The 26,304-nt window shown below is 39.3% G+C and overlaps 1 long non-coding RNA gene and 1 pseudogene across 3 annotated transcripts in view; both read right to left on the bottom strand.

The window, feature by feature from the left end:
- Window positions 1-26,304, bottom strand: part of LOC307196465 — a 187,330-nt gene that overhangs the window by 95,336 nt on the left and 65,690 nt on the right. The window lies entirely within an intron of this gene.
- LOC307196168 (small ribosomal subunit protein uS3-like) lies at window positions 13,262-14,750 on the bottom strand (annotated as a pseudogene). The gene has a single exon. The product of its transcript is annotated as a small ribosomal subunit protein uS3-like (transcript).

The following is a 26,304-nucleotide window of genomic DNA, read 5'->3' as shown; positions in this document are numbered from 1 at the left end:
AGCTATCGGCGCAGACCCCAGAGATGGGCATGAGACGCTAAGGCTGCTGCTGCCGCCACCAAGAAGCCTGTGTGCGAGCACAGGTCACTATCCACACCTCCCCTCCTGGGAGCCTGTGCAGCCCGCCACTGCCAGGGTCTCGTGATCCAGAGACAACTTCCCCAGGAGAGTACACAGTGCACCTCAGGCTGGTGCAAGGTCATGCTGGCCTCTGCTGCCGCAGGCTCGCCCCACATCCGTATCCCTCCCTCCCCACGGCCTGAGTGGGCCAGAGCCCCCGAATCAGCTGCTCCTTTAACACCGTCCTGTCTGAGCGAAGAACAGACACCCTCAGGTGACCTACACACAGAGGCAGGGCCAGATCCAAAGCTAAACCCCAGGAGCTGTGCGAACAAAGAAGAGAAATGGAAATCTCTCCCAGCAGCCTCAGGAGCAGCGGATAAAATCTCCACAATCAACTTGATGTACCCTGCATCTGTGGAATACCTGAATAGACAACGAATCATCCCAAATTGAGGAGGTGGACTTTGGGAACAAGGATATATATACTGTTTTCCCTTTTTCTCTTTTTGTGAGTATGTATGTTTATGCTTCTGTGTGTGATTTTGTCTGTATTTCTTTCCTTTTACCATCTGTCCTAGGGTTCTCTCTATCCATTTTTTTGTTTGATTGTTCTTTTGTATAGTTTTTGGCACTTGTTATCATTGGTGGATTTGTTTTTGGTTTGGTTGCTCTCTTCCTTCTTTCATTCTTTCTTTTTTTTTATTACTTTAAAATTTTTTTTTCAATTATTTTTTTTATTTTAATAACTTTATTGTATTGTACTGTATCTTCTTCTTTCTTTCTTTCTTTCTTTTTCCCCCTTTTATTCTGAGCCATGTGGATGACAGGCTCTTGGTGCTCCAGCCAGACATCAGGGCTGTGCCTCTGAGGTGGAAGAGCCAAGTTCAGGACATTGGTCCACAAGAGACCTCCAGCTCCATGTAATATCAAACCGTGAAAATCTCCCTGAGATCTCCATCTCAACGCCAAGACCCAGATCCACTCAACGACCAGCAAGCTACAGCACTCGACACCCTATGCCAAACAACTGACAAGACAGGAACACAAGCCCACCCATTAGCAGAGAGGTTGGCTAAAATCATAATAAGGACACAGACACCCCCAAAACATACCACCAAACGTGGACCTGCCCACCAGAAAGACAAGATCCAGCCTCATCCACCAGAACATAGGCACTAGTCCCCTCCACCAGGAAGCCTACACAACCAACTGAACCAACCATAGCTACTGGGGGCAGACACCAAAAGTAACGGGAACTACGAACCTGCAGCCTGAAAAAAGGAGACCCCAAACACAGTAAATTAAGCAAAATCAGAAGACAGAGAAACACAGCAGATGAAGGAGCAAGGCAAAAACCCACCAGACCTAACAAATGAAAACGAAATAGGCAGGCTACCTGAAAAGGAACTCAGAATAATAATAGTAAAGATGATTCAAAATCTTGGAAATACAATGGAGAAAATACGAGAAATGTTTTACAAGGACCTAGAAAAACTAAAGAGCAAACAAACAATGATGAACAAAACAATAAATGAAATTAAAAATGCCCTAGATGGGATCAATAGTAGAATAATTGAGGCAGAAGAAAGGATAAGTGACCTGGAAGACAAAATAGTGGAAATAACTACTACAGAGCAGAATAAAGAAAAAAAAAATGAAAAGAATTCAAGACAGTCTCAGAGACCTCTGGGACAACATTAAATGCACCAACATTCAAATGATAGGGGTCCCAGAAGAAGAAGCAAAAAAGAAAGGGACTGAGAAAACATTTGAAGACATTATAGTTGAAAACTTCCCTAATATGGGGAAGAAAAGAGTCAATCAAGTCCAGGAAGCACAGCGAGTCCCATACACGATAAATCCAAGGAGAAACACGCAAAGACACATATTAATCAAACTATCAAAAATTAAATACAAAGAAAAAAAATTTAAAGGAAGGGAAAAACAACAAATAACACACAAGGGAATCCCCATAAGGTTAACAGCTGATCTTCCAGCAGAAACTCTGCAAGCCAGAAGGGAGTGGCAGGACATATTTAAAGTGATGAAGGAGAAAAACCTACAACCAAGATTACTCTACCCAGCAAGGATCTCATTCAGATTTGGCAGAGAAATTAAAACCTTTACACACAAGCAAAAGCTAAGAGAATTCAGCACCACCAAACCAGCTTTACAACAAATGCTAAAGGAATTTCTCTAGGCAGGAAACACAAGAGAAGGAAAAGACCTACAATGACAAACCCAAAACAATTAAGAAAATGGTAATAGAAGCATACATATCGATAATTACCTTAAATGTAAATGAATTAAATGCTCCGACCAAAAGACATAGATTGGCTGAATGGATACAAAAACAGGACCCATATATATGCTGTCTATAAGAGACCCACTTCAGACCTAGGGACACAAACAGACTGAAAGTGAGGGGATGGAAAAAGATATTCCATGCAAATGGAAATCAAAAGGAAGCTGGAGGAACAATTCTCATATCACACAAAATAGACTTTAAAACAAAGACTATTACAAGAGACAAAGAAGGACACTCTATAATGATCAAGGGATCAATCCAAGAAGAAGATATAACAATTGTAAATATTTATGCACCCAACACAGGAGCACCTCAATACACAAGGCAAATACTAACAGCCATAAAAGGGGAAATCCACAGTAACACAATCATAGTGGGTAACGTTAACACCCCACTTTCACCAATGGACAGATCATGCAAAATGAAAATAAATAAGGAAACACAAGCTTTAACTGATACATTAAACAAGATGGACTTAATTGATATTTATAGGATATTCCACCCAAAAACAACAGAAGACACTTTCTTCTCAAGTGCTCATGGAACATTCTCCAGGATAGATCTTATCTTGGGTCACAAATCAAGCCTTGGTAAATTTAAGAAAATTAAAATCGTATCAAGTATCTTTTCTGACCACAATGCTATGAGACTAGATATCAATTACAGGAAAAAATCTGTAAAAAATACAAACACATGGTGGCTAAACAATACACTACTTAATAACCAAAAGGTCACTGAAGAAATCAAAGAGGAAATCAAAAAATTCCTAGAAACAAATGACAATGAATACACGATGACGCAAAACCTATGGGATGCAGCAAAAGCAGTTCTAAGAGGGAAGATTATAGCAATACAATCCTACCTTAAGAAATAAGAAACATCTCAAATAAACAACCTAACCTTACACCTAAAGCACTTAGAGAAAGAAGAACAAAAAAGCCCCAAAGTTAGCAGAAGGAAAGAAATCATAAAGATCAGATCAGAAATAAATGAAAAAGAAATGAAGGAAACGATAGCAAAGATCAATAAAACTAAAAGCTGGTTCTTTGAGAAGGTAAACAAAATTGATAAACCATTAGCCAGACTCATCAAGACAAAAAGGGAGAAGACTCAAATCACTAGAATTAAAAATGAAAAAGGAGAAGTAACAACTGACACTGCAGAAATACGAAGGATCAAGAGGGATTACTACAAGCAACTATATGCCAATAAAAGGGACAATACGGAAGAAATGGACAATTTTTAGAAATGCACAACCTCCCGAGACTGAACCAGGAAGAAAGAGAAAATATGAACAGACCTATCACAAGTACTGAAATTGAAACTGTGATTAAAAATCTTCCAACAAATAAAAGCCCAGGACCAGACGGCTTCACAGGCGAATTCTATCAAACATTTAGAGAAGAGCTAACACGTATGCTTTTCAAACTCTTCCAAAATATGGCAGAGGGAGGAACACTCCCAAACTCATTCTACGAGGCCAGCATCACCCTGATACCAAAACCAGACAAAGATGCCACACACACAAAGAAAAACTACAGGCCAATATCACTGATGAACAAAGATGCAAAAATCCTCAACAAAAAACTAGCACACAGAATCCAGCACCACATTAAAAGGATCATATAACATGATCAAGTGGGGTTTACCCCAGGAATGCAAGGATTCTTCAATATATGCAAATCGATCAATGTGATAAACCATATTAACAAAATGAAGGAGAAAAACCACATGATCATCTCAACAGAGGCAGAAAAAGCTTTTGACAAAATTCAACACCCATTTACGATAAAAACCTTCCAGAAAGTAGGCACAGAGGGAACTTACCTCAACATAAAAAAGGCCATATATGACAAACCTACAGCCAACATCGTCCTCAATGGTGAAAAACTGAAACCATTTCCACTAAGATTATGAAAAATACAAGGTTCCCCACTCTCACCACTATTATTCAACAGTTTTGGAAGTTTTAGCCACAGCAATCAGAGAAGAAAAAGAAATAAAAGGAATCCAAATCAGAAAAGAAGAAGTAAAGCTGTCACTGTTTGCAGGTGACATGATACTATACATAGAGAATCCTAAAGACTCTACCAGAAAACTACTAGTGCTAATCAATGAATTTGGTAAAGTAGCAGAATACAAAATTAATGCACAGAAATCTCTAGCATTCCTACACACTAATGATGAAAAATCTGAAAGTGAAATTAAGAAAACATTTACCACTGCAATGAAACGAATAAAATATCTAGGAATAATATATATATATATGTATATATATATATATATATACACATATATAGGAATAAACCGACCTAAGGAGATTAAAGACATGTATGCAGAAAATTATAAGACACTGATGAAAGAAATTAAAGATGATACAAACAGATAGAGAGATATACCATGTTCTTGGATTGGAAGAATCAACATTGTGAAAATGACTCTACTACCCAAAGCAATCTACAGGTTCAGTGCAATCCTTATCAAACCACCAATGGCATTTTTCACAGAACTAGAACAAAAAATTTCACAATCTGTATGGAAACACAAAAGACCCCGAATAGCCAAAGCAATCTTAAGAAAGAAAAACGGAGCTGGAGGAATCAGGTTCCCTGACTTAAGACTATACTACAAAGCTACAGTAATCAAGACAGTCTGGTACTGGCACAAAACAGAAATACAGATCAATGGAACAGGATAGAAAGCCCAGAGATAAACCCACGCACATATGGTCACCTTATCTTTGATAAAGGAGGCAAGAGTATACAGTGGAGAAAAGACAGCCTCTTCAATATGCGGTGCTGGGAAAACTGGACAGCTACATGTAAAAGAATGAAATTAGAACACTCCCTAACACCATACACAAAAATAAACTCAAAATGGATTAAAGACCTAAATGTAAGGCCAGACACTATCAAACTCTTAGAAGAAAACATAGGCAGAACACTCTCTGACATAAATCACAGCAAGATTCTCTTTGACCCACCTCCTAGAAAAATGGAAATAAAAACAAAAATAAACAAATGGGACCTAATGAAACTCAAAACCTTTTGCACAGCAAAGGAAAACATAAACAAGATGAAAAGACAACCCTCAGAATGGGAGAAAATATTTGCAAATGAAGCAACTGACAAAGGATTAATCTCCAAAATTTACAAGCAGCTCATGCAACTCAATATCAAAAAAATAAACAACCCAATCCAAAAATGGGCAGAAGATCTAAACAGACATTTCTCCAAAGAAGATATACAGATTGCCAACAAACACATGAAAGAATGCTCAACATTGTTAATCATTAGAGAAATGCAAATCAAAACTACAATGAGATTATCATCTCACACCAGTGAGAATGGCCATCATCCAAAAATCTACAAACAGTAAATGCTGGAGAGGGTTTGGAGAAAAGGGAACTCTCTTGCACGCTGGTAGGAATTTAAATTGATACATCCACTATGGAGAACAGTATGGAGGTTCCTTAAAAAACTAAAAATAGAACTACCATATGACCCAGCAACCCCACTACTGGGCATATACTCTGAGAAAACCATAATTCAAAAGCAGTCATGTACCACAATGTTCACTGCAGCTGTATTTACAATAGCCAGGACATGGAAGCAACCTAAGTGTCCATCAACAGATGAATGGATAAAGAAGATGTGGCACATATATACAATGGAATATTACTCAGCCATAAAAAGAAATGAAATTGAGTTATTTGTAGTGAGGTGGATGGACCTAGAGTCTGTCATACAGAGTGAAGTAAGTCAGAAAGAGAAAAACAAATACTGTAATCTAACACATATATATGGAATCTAAAAAAAAAAAAATGGTTCTGATGAACCTAGGTGCAGGACAGGAATAAAGACGCAGACGTAGAGAATGGACTTGAGGACACGGGGAGGGGGAAGGGTAAGCTGGGACGAAGTAAGAGAGTAGCACTGACATATATACACTACCAAATTTAAAATAGATAGCTAGTGGGAAGCAGCCACCTAGCACAGGGAGATCAGCTCGGTGCTTTGTGACCACCTAGAGCGGTGGGATAGGGAGGGTGGGAGGGAGGGAGATGCAAGAGGGAAGAGATATGGGGATATATGTGTATGTACAACTGATTCACTTTGTTATAAAGCAGAAACTAACACACCATTGTAAAGCAATTATACTCCAATAAAGATGTTAAAAAAAAAAAAAGAAACTGAAGTTCAATGGTCTCAGTGATTTGGGCAAGGTTAGCAGCAGTTAATGTCAGAGCTGGGACTTGAACCCACAAATCCTGATCTCGAGTCTGTTTTAGGGCTCTTTACAAATCCTTGTTACTCCTTTAGCAATCCTAACGTGCTGTGGTTTGTCAGATAAATATTTCTTTCCATTAGAGCTGAAATTGTTATCAACAGAAAACCCACCTTGTTGAGTAATTTGCTGGGGGGAGGGAGAGATGATGTCATAATGGTCATATGGTACAAAGTCACTGAATTCTGTACACACACACACACACACACACACACACACACACACACACACAGAGTTATTTATAAAGAGTTTAATTTAGCCAAAGTGTCATTTAATAATGAATAAAGCATCTCATCTCTATTTGTTCAGTTACACTCCACGTAGTTAAGACAAGAGATATAAACTAGAATTAAACTCTTTTCAATTTTTTATTTTAAATTGAAACAAAATGCACCACCGTACCCGTGCTTTTTATTCTCACCCCTGCTGCATCCTCACATCTTTTCTTTTTCTTGTGTTTTAAATGAAAATGTTTCACATGCCTTCAGTCAATCTAACAATAATCAAAAAATGATTCTGGATCAACACACACAAAATTGGGGGAAATAAGTAGTTTATTGGAGTCCAGGCAAATCACAAGATAAAACAGAAGTCAGTGTATTGGTGAGTTAGCGATTTAGTTTATTTTATTATTTTATTTTGTTTCTCTATATTCAGAGGCTTGCAAAATTACTTCTGAATTTCTGGATGTTAAGAGTCTAGAATTATTGAAATCTGAATTTTTCTGTCTCGATAACTGACTGAAAATGAAGCAAAAATATATTTCCCTTTATTTTTGTTTCAAAGGTTCAATGGAATAAATTTCACAGAAAACAAATATTGGAGAAACTAATACAATTCTTCAAGGCATCCTGCTGTTTCTTAGAAGTTCCCAAACCTCACACCAATATTCCCATGTGATCACAGTTTCAAAATGACCTCCTTTTATCCTGCCCCATGACCGGAAATCACCTTAAAATTCAATATGGGAGGATGAACTTTCCTGGTTCAATTTCCCAAGTGTCTTAATTGTAATTTTATCCAATTTGTTGGTAGCGACTCCCAGGAATTGCTCAAGGACACAAAAGCTGCCCTTTTTATCCCTGCCTGCTTGTCCCCCTCTCCTTGCACGGAAGCTCTGTAATAAATGAGGAACGCACAACTGTGCTGGGTGTTTACATCTGCTCATGATTCCCTCTATGCGCTTGCTTTAGGAAGGCACTGGAGAGTCACTGAGAAGCAGAGCAATTTCTTACCCATTAGTTTGTAAGAATCCCCCTGCCCCGACATGATTTAAAACATGAGCATCATGACCTCGATATTCTTAGAAGGTATTAGTCTCCCTGCCTCTCTTTCAGGGAACTCCTGAGTTACTTTCTTAGAAAGGGTGGATGCATCTAAAAGCTAATAGTTCTGAGTATAAGCTTGAGTACATGTCTGAACTCTTGACTTCAGGTCAAGCTAACCTAAAAAAATGAGAAATTCAATCTTGTCCTATTTGTGAGCCCTGATCGGGTCTGACATCACTGAGGAGAGTTTTTAAGTTCAGAGATTGGCACTAGCTGGTACCCATGCACTAGGAAGGAGTCCACACAAGCTGGTCGCCCAGGTTGATGGTTAGAGACAAAAGCCCCTCTCTACTAAAGCTGCAGGTGCATGAGCCAGAAGAGTAGTCTAAGCTCCTATCCTAAGTAAAATGACTCAGGTTAAAACTAAAGAGATGCATCTGAATAGGTCATTGATGTAAGGAGATCCTGAGGTAGGAAGCAGAGCCTGGATTGAAAAGAGAGCAAGGTAAGCAGGAGGGTGTTCGGAGAAATTGCATAGACAGGTTTTTATACATCCTCAGTAATGCATTGGGTGGATAGGCAGGATTTATTTAAAAGTCCATGGATGGAGCTGACCTCACCACATGAGAATGTCTCCCCTAGCAGGGCTGGGTCTGAGTTTTCCAAGGCTGGTGCACTCCTAAGTCAGAGGTACATCCTCATGATTGTTCTTCAGGCTCTACCCTTTACTGCTGATACATGAAATGGGGCCAATGGAGCTGAGGAACTCTTTCAAGCATATTTGGGCTGTTTCAGGGAAATCAGCACTAATTATTAGGTTCTAGTGTAGTTGGTGGAATTTCAGCAGAGAGGCCAGGGCTGGTGTGGACACACATGAGGAAGACTGATGGAGTCGGCTGCCACAAGTTCATCCCATTGTTCTCCTCCCAGGCAGCTGGTATCCATAGGTCAGAAGAAAGAGGTCAGAGGGCAAGCTGAAATTCTACCAACTACTAGAATAATGGTGGTACCAGGAGGTGCAGAAAGAAGTGACTCAGTGCTTTAGGTGGAGGAAAGCAGTGGAGTTTTATATGGGAAATCCACAGTGGCTACTGAGTAGAACAGTTGTGTGGTCTTTAAAAGATACAATTATGAGTGTACTTCTCTCAGACCAGACTGACATGCTCACTCTGACCATTGGTCTATAAATTTTGGAAAGGTGAATGGAGCTATAGATGAACAGCCTCCTCCAAACTGGGATTTAAGTGGTCGGGTTATATTAGGCCCTAAAAGACTTCCTTGATAAATAGGGAGGGTATCAGGGAATGGTGCCTTGGTGGGAAGGATCAGGATAGGGAGTAAGCCCTAAATTGGTTTCTTATGGAGGATGCCTATATCAGTCAGGGAAGGCTAGGTTATGCTGCAGTAAAAATTATCCCCAAATCTGAATGGCTTAAAAGAAGAAATTTCATTTATCATTCAGGGTGTTTGTCCCTTAGGGATCTACTGGGGGCCCTACTCCATTTACTTTCACTCAGGAATCCACACCAAGGGAGATTTAATCTGTGTGCTGCCATGTTTGCTCTGGCAGGAAAATGAGAACACAGCAAATCATGCACCAGCCCTTAAAACTCAGCCCACAGTTGACATTTGTCATTTCTGTTCTCATTTCATTGATTACAGCAAGTCACGTGGTCACACCTAACCCTAAGAGGGCAGAGAAGTGCAAGTTGTCCATGTGCCCAAAGGGAGGACTAAAAATATTTCATGATCAGCACTAATGATTACCAAAATGTCCACATCACTAAGATGGTATCATGACCATGGGAAGGGAGGGGGTTGGTCTGAAATGATGGTGTGTCTGAACAGTTCACAGTTTGCTGGATATGTGGCGCTAGCTCAGCACTGCCACCATCACCACCAAACCCCCACCTCCGTCCTCTCCTTGACCTGGGTATTTTAGGTGTCAATTTCTGTAATAGGTGAATTAATGGTGCCCCCAAAACACACATGCCCTAATCCCTAGAATCTATGAATATGTTACTTTATATGGCAAAAGTAACTTTGCAGATTTGATTAAGTTAAGGATCTTGGAATGCGGAGATGATCATGGATTATCCAGGTGGACCCAATGGAATCACAGGGGCCCCTATAAGAGGGAGACGGGAGTGTACGTTAAAGAAAAAAAAGAGATTTGAGGATGTTACACTGCTGGGTTTGAAGATAGAGGATGGGGCCACAAGCCAAGGAATGCAGGCAGTCTCTAGAAGCTGGAAAGGGGAAAGAAATAGAGTCTCTACTAGAGCTTCCAGAGAGAACATGGCCCTACCTACACCTTGATTTTAGCACAGTTAGTGTGTCTCAGACTTCTGAACTCCAGAACAGTAAGAGAATAAAATTGTGTTGTTTAGATTACCACTAAATCTGTGGTAATATGTCCAGTAGCAAGAGGAAACTAATACAATGTCCCAGAAAATGTGATGTAAGAGGAAAGTCCTCAGACAGAGTTTGGAATGGGCAAAGTTAGATGACAGGAAGCATTGTTGCAAAGCTGTAGTGTTGGTACATGATGAGTGTGAATTTCATGGCCACCACTCAAACCCATTGACCTGGGAGGGCAGGCGGCCCCAAATCCAAAGGTATCCCTAATAAAAAGAACTTGGTCCTGTCGCTTAATTATGTTTTAAATGAGTAAAACACAACCCCACATGTGCAGAAACATGAATTCCTTCTTGCTTTTCTTCCTCCTAACTTTTCCCTCTCCACACCTCCCCTGCTCTCAGCTTCAACTCCTTTCCATTTCAGCTGAACCAGCAGCAAATGCCAATACTGAGCAAGGTAGTCGTGATTTTAAACACCTTCACTTGCAGAGCATAGCATCATTTCGGGACGATCATAGGGTCAACCACACACCCAAAACTTAAATCTGCTCTACAACTTCCGTTCCAGGTTAATGTCTACACGTAAAACGGAGTTAGGTTTTAGACTCCAGAAACTATAAACAGTGTTTTACTGTGTGCAGGGATGTCACTTACAGCTGTACAGATTGTGCACAACACAGTCCTATGGGGACACCATGCCAACAGGTCCATGTCAATGGTGCTTCCAAAAATTTTGCAGTCCACAACTCACACAACTGTATGTGGCAGCCTTACACTCTACAAATACCCATTCAGATATGTGAAAAGTGGGTAAGATGTAGGACAATTCTTCACTGTGCGGAATCATCCCATCTATCTAGCATCTGTGGCCTCCACCCATTCTATAACAGTAGCACACCTCAATCATTCTGACAACACAAAACACTCCACAAACTTACAAACTGCTCCTGTGGAACAACAGTGCATTCATTCTTCATTTCTCTGATCTCATCTTTTAAGCTCTCATTCTTGCACCAATCACACCACTCTTCTTGATAAAAGCTTTTAACAGTCCATGTTTCCTCCTTCCTCAAGAGTCTCTGCAACTTATTTCTCTGGGATGAACACTCTGAGGCTTAACATCTCCAAACTCTCCTTCACTCCCTTCATACCCCTGCCCAAATGTCACCTTATCAAAAAGTCCTTCTCTGGCCACCCTACATAAGATAGAAATCCCACACCTACCCCAGCACTTCTTGCCCCTCTTATTTTGCTTTATTTTTCTTAACACCATGATCACTCTCTATAGCACTATCTTTTACTGAGTTATTTATTTTCTGTATCCCTTCACTAGCACTTAAGTTTCATGAGGCCAGGAACTTGACCTGTTTCATTCACTGTTATACCCCCAGCACCTAGGACAGTGCCTTCCTTGCCCTAGCCATTCAATAATTATTTGTGCCATGAATAGTACATGGTAACAACTTCACTCATGATAGCATATGCTCAGTAACACTCCTTTTCCCATTTATCCAAGTCAATGAATTCAATCACTTCACTTCCCTCCTTCCTATTCATAACTTGAGTTGCACTGCCCAAAGTAAAAAAAGATCAGATAGTCAGCAAGTCCTATCTTAGAACATTATATCACATTGATGTTTCTTGTATGAGGGGATGAATGCAGAGTAGTTTTCAGATAAGTTGTGTGTTTTCACTAAGTTCATTTAATGTAAGTATGCTCTCCGTATAGGTCTGGAAGACAAAGATAAAGATAGAAATTGGGCATGGCATGACACAAGGAACCTGACAGGCATTATTACATTTAATCTGTACAGCCATCTTGTAAAATAGAGAAAACTAAAGCTATTTCACCTAAGAGAAAACAAAGGTTCAGTGATAATAAGTTAATACCAGAGCAGAATTAAACACCATGCCTGTCTGACTGTAAAATTTATGGTCATTTTACCCCATCACTGGAGCGAGACAATGAAGTATGCTGAACACAAGTGCTATTTCCTCAAGATTTGAGCATCATTTTAAGGGTCACAGTTTATTAAAAAAAAAAAAATCCTAGATTCATTTTCAAGAATATTTATTTTATGCTCATTTATGGACAATATCTGGAAACACTTGAGAAATGAGGTCAACTCCCCCTTATCTTTAGACAAATTATACAAGATTTTGGCTCACTCATGGCAAATTTTCGTTTAAAGCCAGTTTATTAACCAACAGCACCTACTCTGCTTAATGAATTGCTTTCTTGATATTATTGGCAGTCTGTACCCTACCTACTTAATTACTGTGTTCTAAAATAATCAATGTCTTTTGTCTTACCGAGGCCAAAACCAAGACAAATTATGAGACAGAGAGATGCTTCTGTGCTCCTCCCATCCCTTCCTTGTTGGGATCTTGCTAGAGGAGAACAGAGAAACAAAAGGAAGATAGACTGCAAGGAGAACTGCTTACTCAACAGTAGGTCTGACATGTAAAGGTCAATAACCAGAATCCTAGTAGGGCATCCCAACAGCCAATGTTCAGCTGGCTCTGGACATTGGCTATTGGCAATCTTAGAAGTCAAAGAAGTATTAATCACTTCCTTGTGCACCATATTGAGTGGTTTCTACATTATTATTTAATGCTCACAATACGGGAATTTACTGTTAGCTCTAATTTACAAATGAGATGTTGAAAACCTTCACTAAGCTTAGATATAAAGGAACTAGAATCCCACCCAAGTCTATCTGACTCCAGGGCCCATGTCCTTCACCACTGAACTATGGTACAGGACAGGAACATTCCACGTCAGAGAAGGCAGGAGTATCTCAATTTCCAGTGCCAGTCTGTAGAAGCAGGACCTTTGGTTCATGGCTAGACAGAAAAGGGTCATGATCTACACCCTGAGGTAAGAGTAGGACACAACCAAGTGCGCCCAGGCCTAGCTAAGTATACCAGAGCCTGGTAAACATACAATCTGTGATCCACAGGTCAATGGTGGTAAAGTTTACACTTCAGGTAAAGTGCTGCTCATGGCATCTCAAAAGCTTCTGGATGAAACTACACAAGGATCTAACTGCAGGTAAAATATTGCGGAAGAAGACCTCATAGTCCAACAAAAATTATCAAGACTCTTAAACATAAAAAACATTATCTACTTCATTCATTCTACTAATCTTTTTCTGAATAACCCCCAAATAAAATGGTTGCTGTATTCATTTTCTATGTGCAATACAGAAAATCATCTTAAACATATCCCTCTTCTAAACCTATAACCCTGAACTACAGATGAGTTAATCAAGGTGCTTTCCTGTTAGCAATCAGCTTACACCATCACCAGATTTACCCCTCAACAGGATACTTCTCTGGTTACCTCTGCTTGGGTCCTCCTGTTCTGGCCCTTGCCTCACAGATACAATTGAAACCAAGAGGATTTCAGGGAAAGCAAAGAAACATTGTGAGCCAGACAGCTCTAAGAATCAATCAAGTAATGCTCCCATGCCATTGTAAAGCAATTATACTCCAATAAAGATGTTAAAAAAATAAAATAAAATAAAAAAATAAAAGCTGATGCAAAAAAAAAAAAAAAAAAAGTAACGCTCCCATGGAGCAACATGACCCTCAGTCTGAACACTGAATGTACAGTCTAGTCAGTCCACAGGTCTTTAAAAAATATTTTATTTTATTAAAGGTCTTTACAGAGTAACATCCAGACTCCAGATCCAGCTGCCAAGGATACCCTATTATGCTAGTAGTACTGGCTGGGGCATGGTAAGTAGCTCCAGCTTCCCACCTTTCTCTTCAGAGATGGGAGTGGTGGGTGTTATCTCATTTGGGGGTTCCACAATGCTCACAAGGTCAGGAAAGGGCTTCTTAAGGCCAATCTTACCACTTGGGTCCCAAGGCAGCATGACCTTCACTTTGATGCCCAGCACACCCTGACTGTGTAGCACGTGGCACATGGCAGTGTCAACATAGTGGTTAACAGAGTCCCAGATCATCAGGCCATCCACAAACTTCATGGATTTAGTGCTATATCCTCAGAGTTTCCCAGTACCATGACTATGCAGGCTTTAGCCCCACATTCCATGATGAACGGCAGCATACCACAGCAGGCCCTCCTCCACACAGCAAGTCCTCCTAGGAATCTGTAATACAGAGACTCTGCCTGGGCAATAGCACACAGACCTCTTGTGGCCACCTTTTCAGTATAAAGCTCTACACTGCCCTCAGGGAAGCTAGATCTTTTCTGAACCACAGCAGTCAGTTTGCAGATCTGCTGGCCCTTCTCACCAGGAACATTCTGCATACTGGTGACCAGGATAATGATTTCTGTCATGGCTGGTGTAACTCAGAACTCCATAGTATCCATCTTCAGCCAGCTCCTGAGTGAGAAACCCATTCAGTTCAGCTTTGAAGATATTATCGGTGACAAACTTCCTCTCCTTGGAAATTTGCACCACCATCTTGCCGCCGTGTGCTGCCATAAGGAAAAACTACTAACACATCTTGAGTTCATACTATGTAGCAGACACTTTTTTGAGTTTAGACTTTTGAGATCCAAATTAGAATAGTCTAAATATGTAGTTTTGTTTATCTCTATTTAACTACCCTATTCCTGAGTTGCGTCCCTGAAACTTGACTGTAGTAGAAGTTTTCCAGGTAAAGGAAAGAAAGGAAATTCAGGCCAGGAAATAAGTGGCATGAATAAATGACAGGAAATGTGAAAGTCTTTACCTGATTTGGGGAAAGGTGAGAAGTATAAGATGGGTGAAATACAAGGTGATGGACATGGTGGGTGAGGATGACAAAGTCACCATCTTTATTGTACTCTGTGGGGGAAACTTCAGGAGGGAGAAGATGTAGAAATTATTGGAGGCAGACAAGACTTTTTGTTACCTTACATTACACTTCTTTCATCTCAGTCACTTTAGCTCTCAGTCCATCTCATTCTCAGCAGGAATGTGCTTTGACAACCAAACATTTTGATTCAGGATCTGTTTCAAGGAAGGCTTGATTTCTGTGAGAAAAATCTGGATGGGTTCCCAGCTTCTCCTCTGCCCAGCCTTCATTCACAGCATGCTTTCCTCATTCTCTTTGATGTGAATTTTCAGAACATCATTGGGTGTAATCAATATTCAAACATAATTTCAATAAACCCATCCAAAAGCAGGTTCAAATGTTTTCACAATACTTCTCACCAGCCTTGAGAGTGCTCTTTCTGGCTATCAGAGTCACCACCATAAAGTGTATGGGTTGGCCCTAAACAAGAATGGCCAACTAAGGGGACTAATAGACACAGAAATCTAGCACCAGTTCTGCTCCTGCAGTTGAAGAGCTCAACAGGAGGTGGCATCACCCAAAAAATAAAGCACTTGTTTTTTTCCCATACAAATAAACTGCTTAGGCTATTAGCGGCCTTTTGGCCCAACAGAAAAAACAGGGCTACGTAACACATTACTATTTCAGCCAGAAAGAATAATAACAAAAGATAGATAATTTTGTCTAGAAGAAAATGAGTTGAACCCTCAGAGAATAACAAAATGTGACTTTACATAAAATAATACAATACATGTAAATAAGTGCCTGTCGTACAGTAAGCAGAACAATGATGTCTACTTATTACTAATATCAGTAATAATATTTCATTTTCATTATTTATTATTTTTAGGGAATTGAGAGTGTTTATGTAATTGATTTTTAAAGTTACCAAAACACTCCATGGCTATCATTTCAGTGTAAATTGAATGTAGTTGTTCTGATCTATAAAAGAAGACAAAGGCTATCAAGATATATTTTTTAAAAGCTGATGAAAATATGGCAGTGTTTTAAGTTTTGACAGAACTGAGTGAGAAAGTATTCCAGAGTTATATTATTTTTGCTAATTTTCAGAATGCTTAAAATGTTTTATAATTTTATATAATATATAAATATTCTAATCTCCCCAAACAGAAAAGACAGCCTTGATACTAGAAGTGGGGGCAAGGAAACTCTAACACTAAGTCAAGTGGCTGAGATCTGGTCCTATTTACTTCCTACATGACCTTGAGCTGATCAATTTACTGCCTCTCTAACCAAGCATTTTCTCACCTGTAAAATACAAGAATTGTACTAGAAGATCTCTCAGGTTCTTTACTCAAATTTTATGACCAAGTCTACTCTTTGACAGCTAAAAAAGATAGGGCTGATTTTAGTGCATGCTGTCTGTCCCCATATCTTGAAAATAACTGATTGCCTAGAAGGGTCAAAGATGCGCCATCTGCTTCTATTACCAATTACATTGTGAAGCTGCCTCAAGTTTAAAAAAGAAAAATTTAGTGAAAAACAGAAGTTGGCAGGAAATGAGCTGTAAATAATATCACCCCCACACATTTACTGAATAATTCATAACCAGTACGTAGTAGAAGCATAATTTTTAAAATGACATTTTCCCCAAGTACCTGAATGTTCTGACATCAGTAACAAATGATTTAGTTGGCATTACCTTAAAAGTTACAGTGTTTAGAGATTGACATCTCAGATTTAAATTTATTTTATTCTTATCAATTTCCTTTAAATCAACTTTGCTGTATTATATCGGAATGAAATATTTGCCATAGTTGACTATCCCTCATTATTTTTCACATATCCTTTTTTAATATTCTTTATCCAATGTTTTTCTTTTGAAATATTCCATTTTTCCTCATCAGTGAGACCCTTCACTGGCATTCAAACTGCATAAAATAATCTTACAATTTGATAAATTAATATAAGAACACTTTATTTAATTATGCATAAGGAGAACTAGTATTACGTTAGTGATTTTTCAATCTGATACAATGAAAACACACTTGTTCCAATTTATTTTACTCACCACTATCTTTTCTTTAAATTTATTTATTTTTGGCTGCGTTGGGTGTTCATTGCTGTGCGCGGGCTCTAGGTGCATAGGCTGCAGTAGTTGTGGCTCGTGGGCTCTAGAGCGCAGGCTCAGTAGTTGTGGCGCACGGGCTTAGTTGCTCCGCAGCATGTGGGATCTTCCCTCACCAGGGCTCGAACCTGTGTCCCCTAGCTTTGGCAGGCGGATTCTTAACCACTGCGCCACCAGGGAAATCCCTCACCATTTTCTTTTATCCTCTCTACCATTTTATATTGGCCTCCTCAAACTGCAATTTGCTCCAATTTTTAACGAAACTGTATTGCTGTCCAAATTCTTTCTCAAATAGGATAAGATATACTTATGTCTTCTACTGCATCGCCAAGTTACACCACAAAACACTAAAACAAAGTGAGATTATATGAGGAATTTTGCATAGCAGTACTCCTACACCAATTACAATTTACAAGGAGCATTAGTATCAGCTGTGTCTCAGAACTTCAATCCAATGTCAGCTGAGTCTCCCAAGTGAGCCAATCATAGCCCTTCCCACCTTTAATTGCAATCCCATAACTGCCTCCCTTTGAGAATTCAAGGTGCTTCCCTGAGAGTTCTCTGATCTGCCAACACAACCTCTAACCCATTCAGGTCATATACACTTTTTAGAAGAATGCAGGGGCATCTCCAGATTTTCTGAATAGGAAGGGCTTCTGGGCAGCTCTCTGATTTGAAGAAGTAGTTATATAACTTGAAGCCAGATACATGGAAAACTTGCTATTTTTCTTAGATTGTATGAACATTCAGATTGTTTTGGGGGTTCCCCTCGTCATAAGCCAACCCTTGGTTTCTCAGCCGCAACAGTGACTTGACTTTTCATTTGACCAGGAAGTCCTATTACAATCCAAGTCCCAGAGGGTGGGAGTTAAGTCCACTTCCTTATACAGGCTTTCAGATGTTAACTATGCTGTGGGATACTGTCTGGCTAGGGCAAATGGTTTTGTGTACAAAATGAAGTTTTCCTTTTATTCGGCCTGAAAATTTTCTATCTATTGACAACTGTCATGATTAGCCATCCTGAAGAACTCTTTTTACTGGCTCAAAAGTATATGTGTTGAATTTTTTAAACTTTTATTCATTCTTTCATTTATTCAATAAATATTTATTGAGAACTCACTACTGTGCATCAGGTATTGTTCTAGGCACTTTGTGAGTACTTGAAAATTGACTATAGATTGATAATAAAATAAAACCAAAATTAGTGCTTTTGATGGGGTTTTTGTGCTTATTTCAACCTATGAATTACAATGTTCTTCAACACTATAGCTTAAGAGTAAATAAAGAAGGGCTAAATGACAGACCTATGGATAAATAGAATAGACTAAGTATCTACCTAAAAGTCTTCCTTTGAGCTCACCACCCACATGTGTTTATTCTCTGTCTCTCGTTCTCTCTCTCATTCTCTCTCTCTCCCCCTATCACACTCCTAAGGTTCCCATTCATATTTCCAACTCTATGCTTAATGACAGATACCTCCTGTCAGTGAATAATGTGTTACCACAGATGGATAGCACACGACCCCCACTTAAACTCATCTTCTGCCTTGGATAGATCACCCACTCAGTTGTAGTAACAATGGGTCCCTTGGGAAGTGGGCATTAAGATGATGTTAGGAGTGCAAGAGGTTTATTGTGTTGTGACTGGAGAAAGGGTGGTTTAATGCTTGAGAGAAATAAAAAGGGAGAGGAAGCAGGATGGGATGGGGAAAAGATCAGATCACCACACAGATCTGACCAAGTCTTGCCAACACAATGCGGAGCAGTGGAACAACGCTTTATCAGGTAGAAACGGCCGGGTCCTAGCACCTCTGTGCTCAGTAGCTGGCTAGTCACTGCCCAGGAAGAGCATAGCTTCATCTGGAAAACTGAAGTGGGTCCTGAAGGCATTAGCAGCTGGAGGCTGTCAAGTGACCACACTCCCCATAGCTAAACATCAAGTTCTATCTTGAAGGAAAATCCAAGCCCAGGCAACCACAGTGTTCTCGAGAACAGAGCCCTAAGGAAATGGAATAAGACACTCCTAAGAATTAGACCATGAACGGGACCAAGAGAAAGAGCTGCCTAAAAGGGATGTAGGAGGACTGAGAAGAGTGACCAAAGGAGATACCCAGAACATCTCTTGGGTACCTGCATCACAGAGGACCCCAAAACACTGTGACAACTGCAGGGAGTGAAGACACGAGCCTAGTGTTTTAATAATCTGACCCCGGACCAGGAATCACTCCTGGCTCCACCACGTAAGAACATGGTGATATTGGTCATTACCCAACCTCTCCACATTGCAGCGTCCTTATCTGTACAATGTATTAATGTAAGAGGAGTATTAAAAATTAGAGATAAAGATAAAATCACTATAACATATTAAGTCCTCAGTATTTATTTACCATTATTATTGCCATTGTTGTTGCCAGTTGTTCTATTCAAGACCTTGTTAACCTACTTCAGATTTGCCCCAGATTCCCAGGGCAGGGCTGCTAGAATACAGTCTACTTGAGTGGATAAGGCAGACTCTGGAGATGAACTGCCTGACTTCAAATCCCAACTCTACTATCTAAGAGTTGTGAAGTCTTGAGTAATTATTGAACTTCTCAGTGCCTCAGTTTTCTAATCTGGAAGAGAAGGATAACAACAGTACATATTTCCTGAGTTTATTTCAGGAAATGTACTTAGTACAGAGCAAGCCACTTAGTAAGTGCTCAATAAATGGTAGCTGTTAGCACTTAAAAGTATTTTTGCTTTATTATAAAATAAATACATTTTAAAACATTTCGAAAATAGAGCTTTTTTAAACTAAAACAACACCAAAAAATTCCATTTGTTTCCTGTAAAAGACTAAATGCTTCTCAGTTTGTACAATCCCAAATAAACAGTCTACATAGAGTCCGCCAAAATTCTATATTGCTTTCTGCTAACACCTAGTATGTTTTCAACATACTATTTAAATATTCTTTAGTTATTCTTTAATGACTATCTTACAGGTCACTGTAAGGAAAAAAACCTCCATCATCTGCATAAATTCTGAACTTAACTTTCTCCTTGTTCCAGCTCAAAAAGCAAAAATGTATGCAATGGGCTCAAATGGAAAACTGTTGATGCATGTTATTCCTTGGTGTGTGTTTTTAGTTTTGATTCTAGGTACATCCACAGACTATGTAACATTTGATTGGAAATCTTTTCAATAATCTAGGTCTTTGGCATCATGTTGACAAAACTGGATGATAGATTGTTCCTGACATATTTTTTAATCCAGATGTTTGGATTTCCTGAAGGCCTGGCCCAAGGGTTGGTTTGTTCTTGGAATGATATTATGGTGCAGGCATCTTGAAATTCAGAACTCTATTTTATAAACCTACTCAGCAAAATGCCCTATACACTTAATCCCATAAATGCTACTTGATTTTTTATTCAACCAAATTGTTAATTGAAAAGGCATTGAGAGGATTCTAGAGATGCAATACTCAGGAAATGTATTAACAACAGAGCACAAAAATGAAGAAACAATCACTAAATGGCATTTACGAATTTTAGGTACAAACTCCAGACTTCCATAGACTTACCTCAAGGCCTGAAAAAGACATGGTTAAGTTACTCTATCTTATGGCTGGATTGTGTTCTGAACGCCTGTTGGTAGTTAGAATGAATTTACCCATTGTCAAAAGTTATAAAGATGGTAAAGTTCCAAGGTTAGTCCACAAAAATCTATTTAACTGGCAACAAAGCTGCATACTATTAACCAACTCCCAGAGCTCTCTGCCTTGAGTCTTCTGGGTCCTGCGTGTCCCAGGACTTTAAAGCACTTAGTTTTAAATAATCCATAAACTGCTCTAAACCAGGGAGGGCCTAAACTGTAACCCCTGATCTCAACAACTCCAGCCTTAAACGGCTGACCAGTTGTGGAGAGTGGGCCTAGTGGTGCCTCTGTTGCTAGGCAGCTTCCACCCCAAGAAAGCAAGATTACTGGTATGTGGACATACCAGTAATATTTACTGCCTTAATTTTCCCTCCAGTTTATACTTCCCAGAGTCTAATTTCATAACACCTGATATTTCCCACTTTTAATGTCTTTCTAGTCTTATTTTTTTCTTCTTAGTCTTTTGGCTGGTCTTTTAAAGACCAATGTGAAGAATTTTAATATGCAATTATAAACCCACAATGGTCCATAAATTTGGTTCCTCCTTCCCTAACACCAACAAATTGAGTCCTGGAACCACCAATAATTGACCAAAAATATGAAAAATGTTGGTGATTCAATGTGAATTAAAGAAAATAAAAAGTAAACTCATATAATATTGAATGTGATATCATCTTGAAAATGGATATATCTCATCTTTATTCATTATTTTCTGGCTCACTATCAGCTCAGGCATTTATTCCCAGAGACTTCCCTGATCCCACCTCCACCTCCAGCCTTGTTACACGTCTCTCATCTGTGCTTCTAACTTCCTTATGTCTTTCTCTGTGATTGCCCTCACCACATTGCACTAAAAATGTCTATTTATATATCTTTCTCTCTGATTAGACTGTAACCTTCTGGAAGCAAGAACTGTGACTTATCTGTCCTCTCATCCCCTGCACTAGCAAACTGCCTGTATATAGTGTAGGTGCTCAAGAAGTTTTTATGAATAAATTACCCTCTATCAGGCACCAAACAATATGCAAGATGTTTTTACAAATATTTGGATTTATAATGTAATACTATAAATATTTTTAAATTATAGGTATTATCATATGTAATTCTAGCAAAGAAACCTTATGAGATAGGTAAGACTATCACCAGTTTAGAGGGGTTGAGTCACACCATCAGAAAGGGTCAGAACTGGCACTGAAAGTCTGAGGAAAGGATCTCCAAAGCCCTGTGTCCACCACTCTTTCCCATTGCTTGTATGAGCTATTGGCACTGCAGAATGATGTGTTACTCACTTTTTTCCAAAATAAACCATCTACTTGTTCTCTTCCATTAATAGGTAATCAAGAATTAGTAAGATGTGCTTGCAATTATCTTGTCTTAGACATTACACTTAAGAGTCTAGTCAAGCACACATTTTTTTCTATCAATGTCCAAGTGACAGCATTAACCATGTAGCTTCATTATAATAATTGAGAGAGAATTCCATCAGAAATCTCACAGGCCCTGGGTATGAGCTGCATGGGCTATATATGTAAAACCCTATCTTCTTTGTTAATTATAAGATCTGGTTTTTGTCAGCTGTTAAAAGGGCTTGGAGATGATATGAAGATCCCTCTGGCCCTTGTGGGCACCATCATCATGAATTAATAGATGAAATACAGCCTGCATATGCACTTGGAAAACACCACCAGCTTCTATTCTTCATAGTCTTACATTTTCCACTCACAGGTTCCAGGATCAGAGAGGAAGTCGGGAATCATTAAAAACAACAGCTGAAAAAAGGCAGAAAGGCAGAGCTCACTCATTTCCTAATGGCAACAAAATGATCAGGAGAACAAGTTCAGGACCCCTATGCCTCGTTGCACAGAGTGACAAGATTAAAAAGGATAAGATGTTGCTGCCAAGATGCTGAGGAGCCATCTCAGAGAACTTGGAAGGTGACTCCAAGACCTATGGTCAGAGCATGGACTTCCAGTCAATCCCCTAAATCATATTCAAGATGAGGCCTGCCCTCAGGGATCAACATGAAGGCTCCAGATCAGCATATGAGTGTGAAACACCTGGAAAAAGCAGGGCAAAAATCAAAGCTCATCTCTCAGTGAAGAGGAAATCTAGCCTGATATTGGCTAGGGAAGGAAAGATACCCTGGATTGCTACCTAGGACAGAAGATGCTCTCATGGTGTCTGAGGTCAAACTAAGCACTTTTATCCTCAGAGACCTAGGTTTCAGTATATTTGGACCATTAGATCATTGTAAGAACAGACTCATCCACGTCTACCAATCTTAATTCCTCTGAATTTTTGCCTCTAGCGTTCTCTGTGGAATATTACGTCCCATTTTGGAACTACATGAAGAAACCCATGTTCTCAGGTGACCTAGGGACCACATCCAAATAAAAGAATGCCACCCTTCTTCTCAGATAGTTTGAACTCCACTGACAATTGTCAACTCCATTGACAATTTCTCTGCTGGTCTATGTACAGATTCAGAGCTCAGTTAGGGAAGCTGTTTCTGTCTAGTTCCCCTGCCCCACTGTAAACCTAAAACCTTGCCCTACCAAAGAATAACTGGAAAATGAACTCTTCAGATAAACAAAAATTCTTTACCTAAAATCTAATTCTTTAATGAAGAGGAAATTTTTTCCTTTAGTCCAATAGTAGTCCAATAGTCTCTCTCCCCCATCCCTGTTATTATTTTTGCTAAGTAATATTTCATAAGTGACAACAGATTGCAGAACACTGCGCTTAGCATTATCACATATCTATAGCTTCAGACTGTATAAATTCAAACAATAAAAGAAGTTTTGTGACCACCAAGAAGACATAGTTGAAAGACCTAAAAAATGCAACAAGGTGTAGATTTTACTAAAATTTTCTGAGTGCCTATTATGTTATGCAAAGTGCTGACGCTCTGTGATAGAGAGAACTTTCTGAGCTGCAAAACATGGCAACCCAATTTAAACTAATAGATGCAAAGTCAAGGGAATTCATTAGAAGACTTCTAGAGGGTTGCACCAAAGCCAGAGTGAAGATCAGCCTAGACTCAGAAATGGAGCTGGGACCGGATGCCCTATCCCTGACCGGACCAAAGAGTCCTTTAGTCCTTCTGTAAGGAGCCAGAACAGATTCTCCCTCTCTCAGTCTACTTTTCTCTATCTGCTTGACTCTTCTAACTTCAGTCCTCCTTCTGCTCGTAAGTTCATAGCACAGACCACGGTCACCAATAGTCCCTCAGTTTTATATTCTACCATACAAATACTCAGAGGGAGACATCTCCCTGTTTTCTGTCTCTATCTCTCTCCCCTACTTTCTATCTGGGCCTTAAATGAGTCACTAATTTAAGGAGTCCCAAATTAGGCTTGAAGATAGTGAACTGCCAATAATATAACTTAACCGATTTCAGAAAAATATACAACAAAATTTCCATGATGTCATTAAGGATAAGATAATGAAAGAAAACAAATATTACATTAAAACCACAAGGTTTACATCACTGAAAAGCACAAAGATTTGCAAACCCATGAACGGAGTAACAAAGAATTATGAAAAATAAAGACAGCAAGAAAACAAAGCTCAGATCACTATGTAGATTTGACCAAGTCTTAGACAAACTAAAAGGCAGCTCCGAAGCAAAGAGTGCCTATTAGAGGAGGTCAGGATTGGACAGAAATGGCCAGGCCCTAGTACCCCCTGCCATGCTCACTCATTGGCTGGAGGCTGCCCGAAAAGAGCAGAGCCATAGCTTGAAAGCTGAAGCCAATAACAGCAGGAAATTGTCTGCTAACTGCACTTATTGCACCTGAACAGCAAATTTTTTCTTGAAGAGAGGTTTAAGTGACACAACTCCACTTCAGCAGTGTATAAAAGTAGAATGATAGCAAGGCATATAAAAGCCTGCATTCCCACCAGTAGAGAGGACATGTTCATTTTCTTGTACCCTTACCAACATTGAATATTACATGTGGTTGATTTTTTTTAGATTTTCAAGTTTTCTGTACATAGTATTTTCTTGCAATTTAAAGGAATAAAAATTAATTTCCATAAATATGGTTACAAAAAAAAAAACGTAGAATGATGTTTACCATTTTTTAGCTGCTCCGAAGCCATCTCTCTTTGTAAGAGTAACCCAGTTTTTGTTTGGGGTAAGTTGCACATTGTACTGTGTCAATGGAAGAGCAATGCCAGTGTTATAAGCTGAATTGTGCCCCTCGGACACACACCCACACAAATTCATGTGTTGATGTCTTAATTTCTAGTACTTTAGAATGTAACTATATTTGGAGATAGGGTCTTTAAAGATATAAATTAAAATAGCATCATTAGAGTGAGCCCTAATCCAATATGAATGCTGTCTTTGTAAGAGGACATTTAGACACAGACACATAGAGAGGGGAGACTAAGTGAAGATACATGGAGAAGCTGGCCATCTACAAACCAAGAAAAGAGGCCTGGAAAAGATTCTTTCATCACAGCCCTCAGAAGGAACCAACCCTCCTGACACCTCAATGTTGGATTTCTAGCCTCTAGAACTGCAAGAAAATAAATTTCCGTTGCTTAAGCCATGCAGTCTGTGGTATTTTGTTACTGCAGCCCTGGAAAATTAATACAATCGGGCTTCACTATGAAAGAAAAGAGGAACAGATTCTTCTCCAGGATATAGCTGGGAGAAAGCTCATGATGTAAGCTTGGCCAATCAGAAGCCAACTCTCAAGACACTGAATTCCATCCCGAGGAGGGTGAGAAGACAGAGGTGCAGTTGGCGGTCATTCATGGCTGCTTCTGGTCACTCTGGCTGTGGACAGCTTGCTATGCCCCTGACTCTTTAGACAGCACCCCTACCTACCTACCACCTGCCCCTTCTCATGAATATTTCCCTCCCCACTAGTATCATTCCAGTAAATTCCCCAGTCAGGGTCTGATCCTTCAACCAGGATTCCTAATTGACACAGAAAGTTTATCTATTACTAAATAAATTAATTTGGCAGCAAAACACAATGTGGAGAAACTGTTCATTGTTCGGGTAACAAACACGTAAATATACAATTTACCACCCTTCAAAAATAAATCACTCCAGAAGGCAGGTATAAAAATAATCTTCTTGAATGGTTTAAGAAGCAAATTTTGAGACAGTACTAGTAAGAGAGATTTTCCCATAATTATTATGGTAGAGAAAATATGCCTGCTTTTTCAAATTTTTAACCATTTTTTATAAACTAAAATTGTACTACATTTGCCCTTGCCTTCTTCCTAATTTGATTTTAGAAAGTCACAGGTAAAGATTTGTGAAACTAACTAGACTTTTCACAATTTGCTGTGGCATTAAAGTGGTTGTGTTTTTGGTTCCAGGTCTTCTATTTTGAGAAAGAATAACACAAATAGACCTCTTTCTGTACTAGCCTCAGACCAGAGGCCACAGCATAAAATCACATTATCTCAAACCAGAGCTGATACAACTAACTGTATGGTACCCAGATTAGCCACTATTTAAATAATTGCATGTTAATA

Source organism: Stenella coeruleoalba (assembly GCF_951394435.1).
Source record: "Stenella coeruleoalba genome assembly, chromosome: 13".
Classification (NCBI taxonomy): domain Eukaryota; kingdom Metazoa; phylum Chordata; class Mammalia; order Artiodactyla; family Delphinidae; genus Stenella; species Stenella coeruleoalba.
The sequence above is the reverse complement of the archived record's forward strand: the minus strand, read 5'-3'. Positions and strand labels throughout refer to the sequence as shown.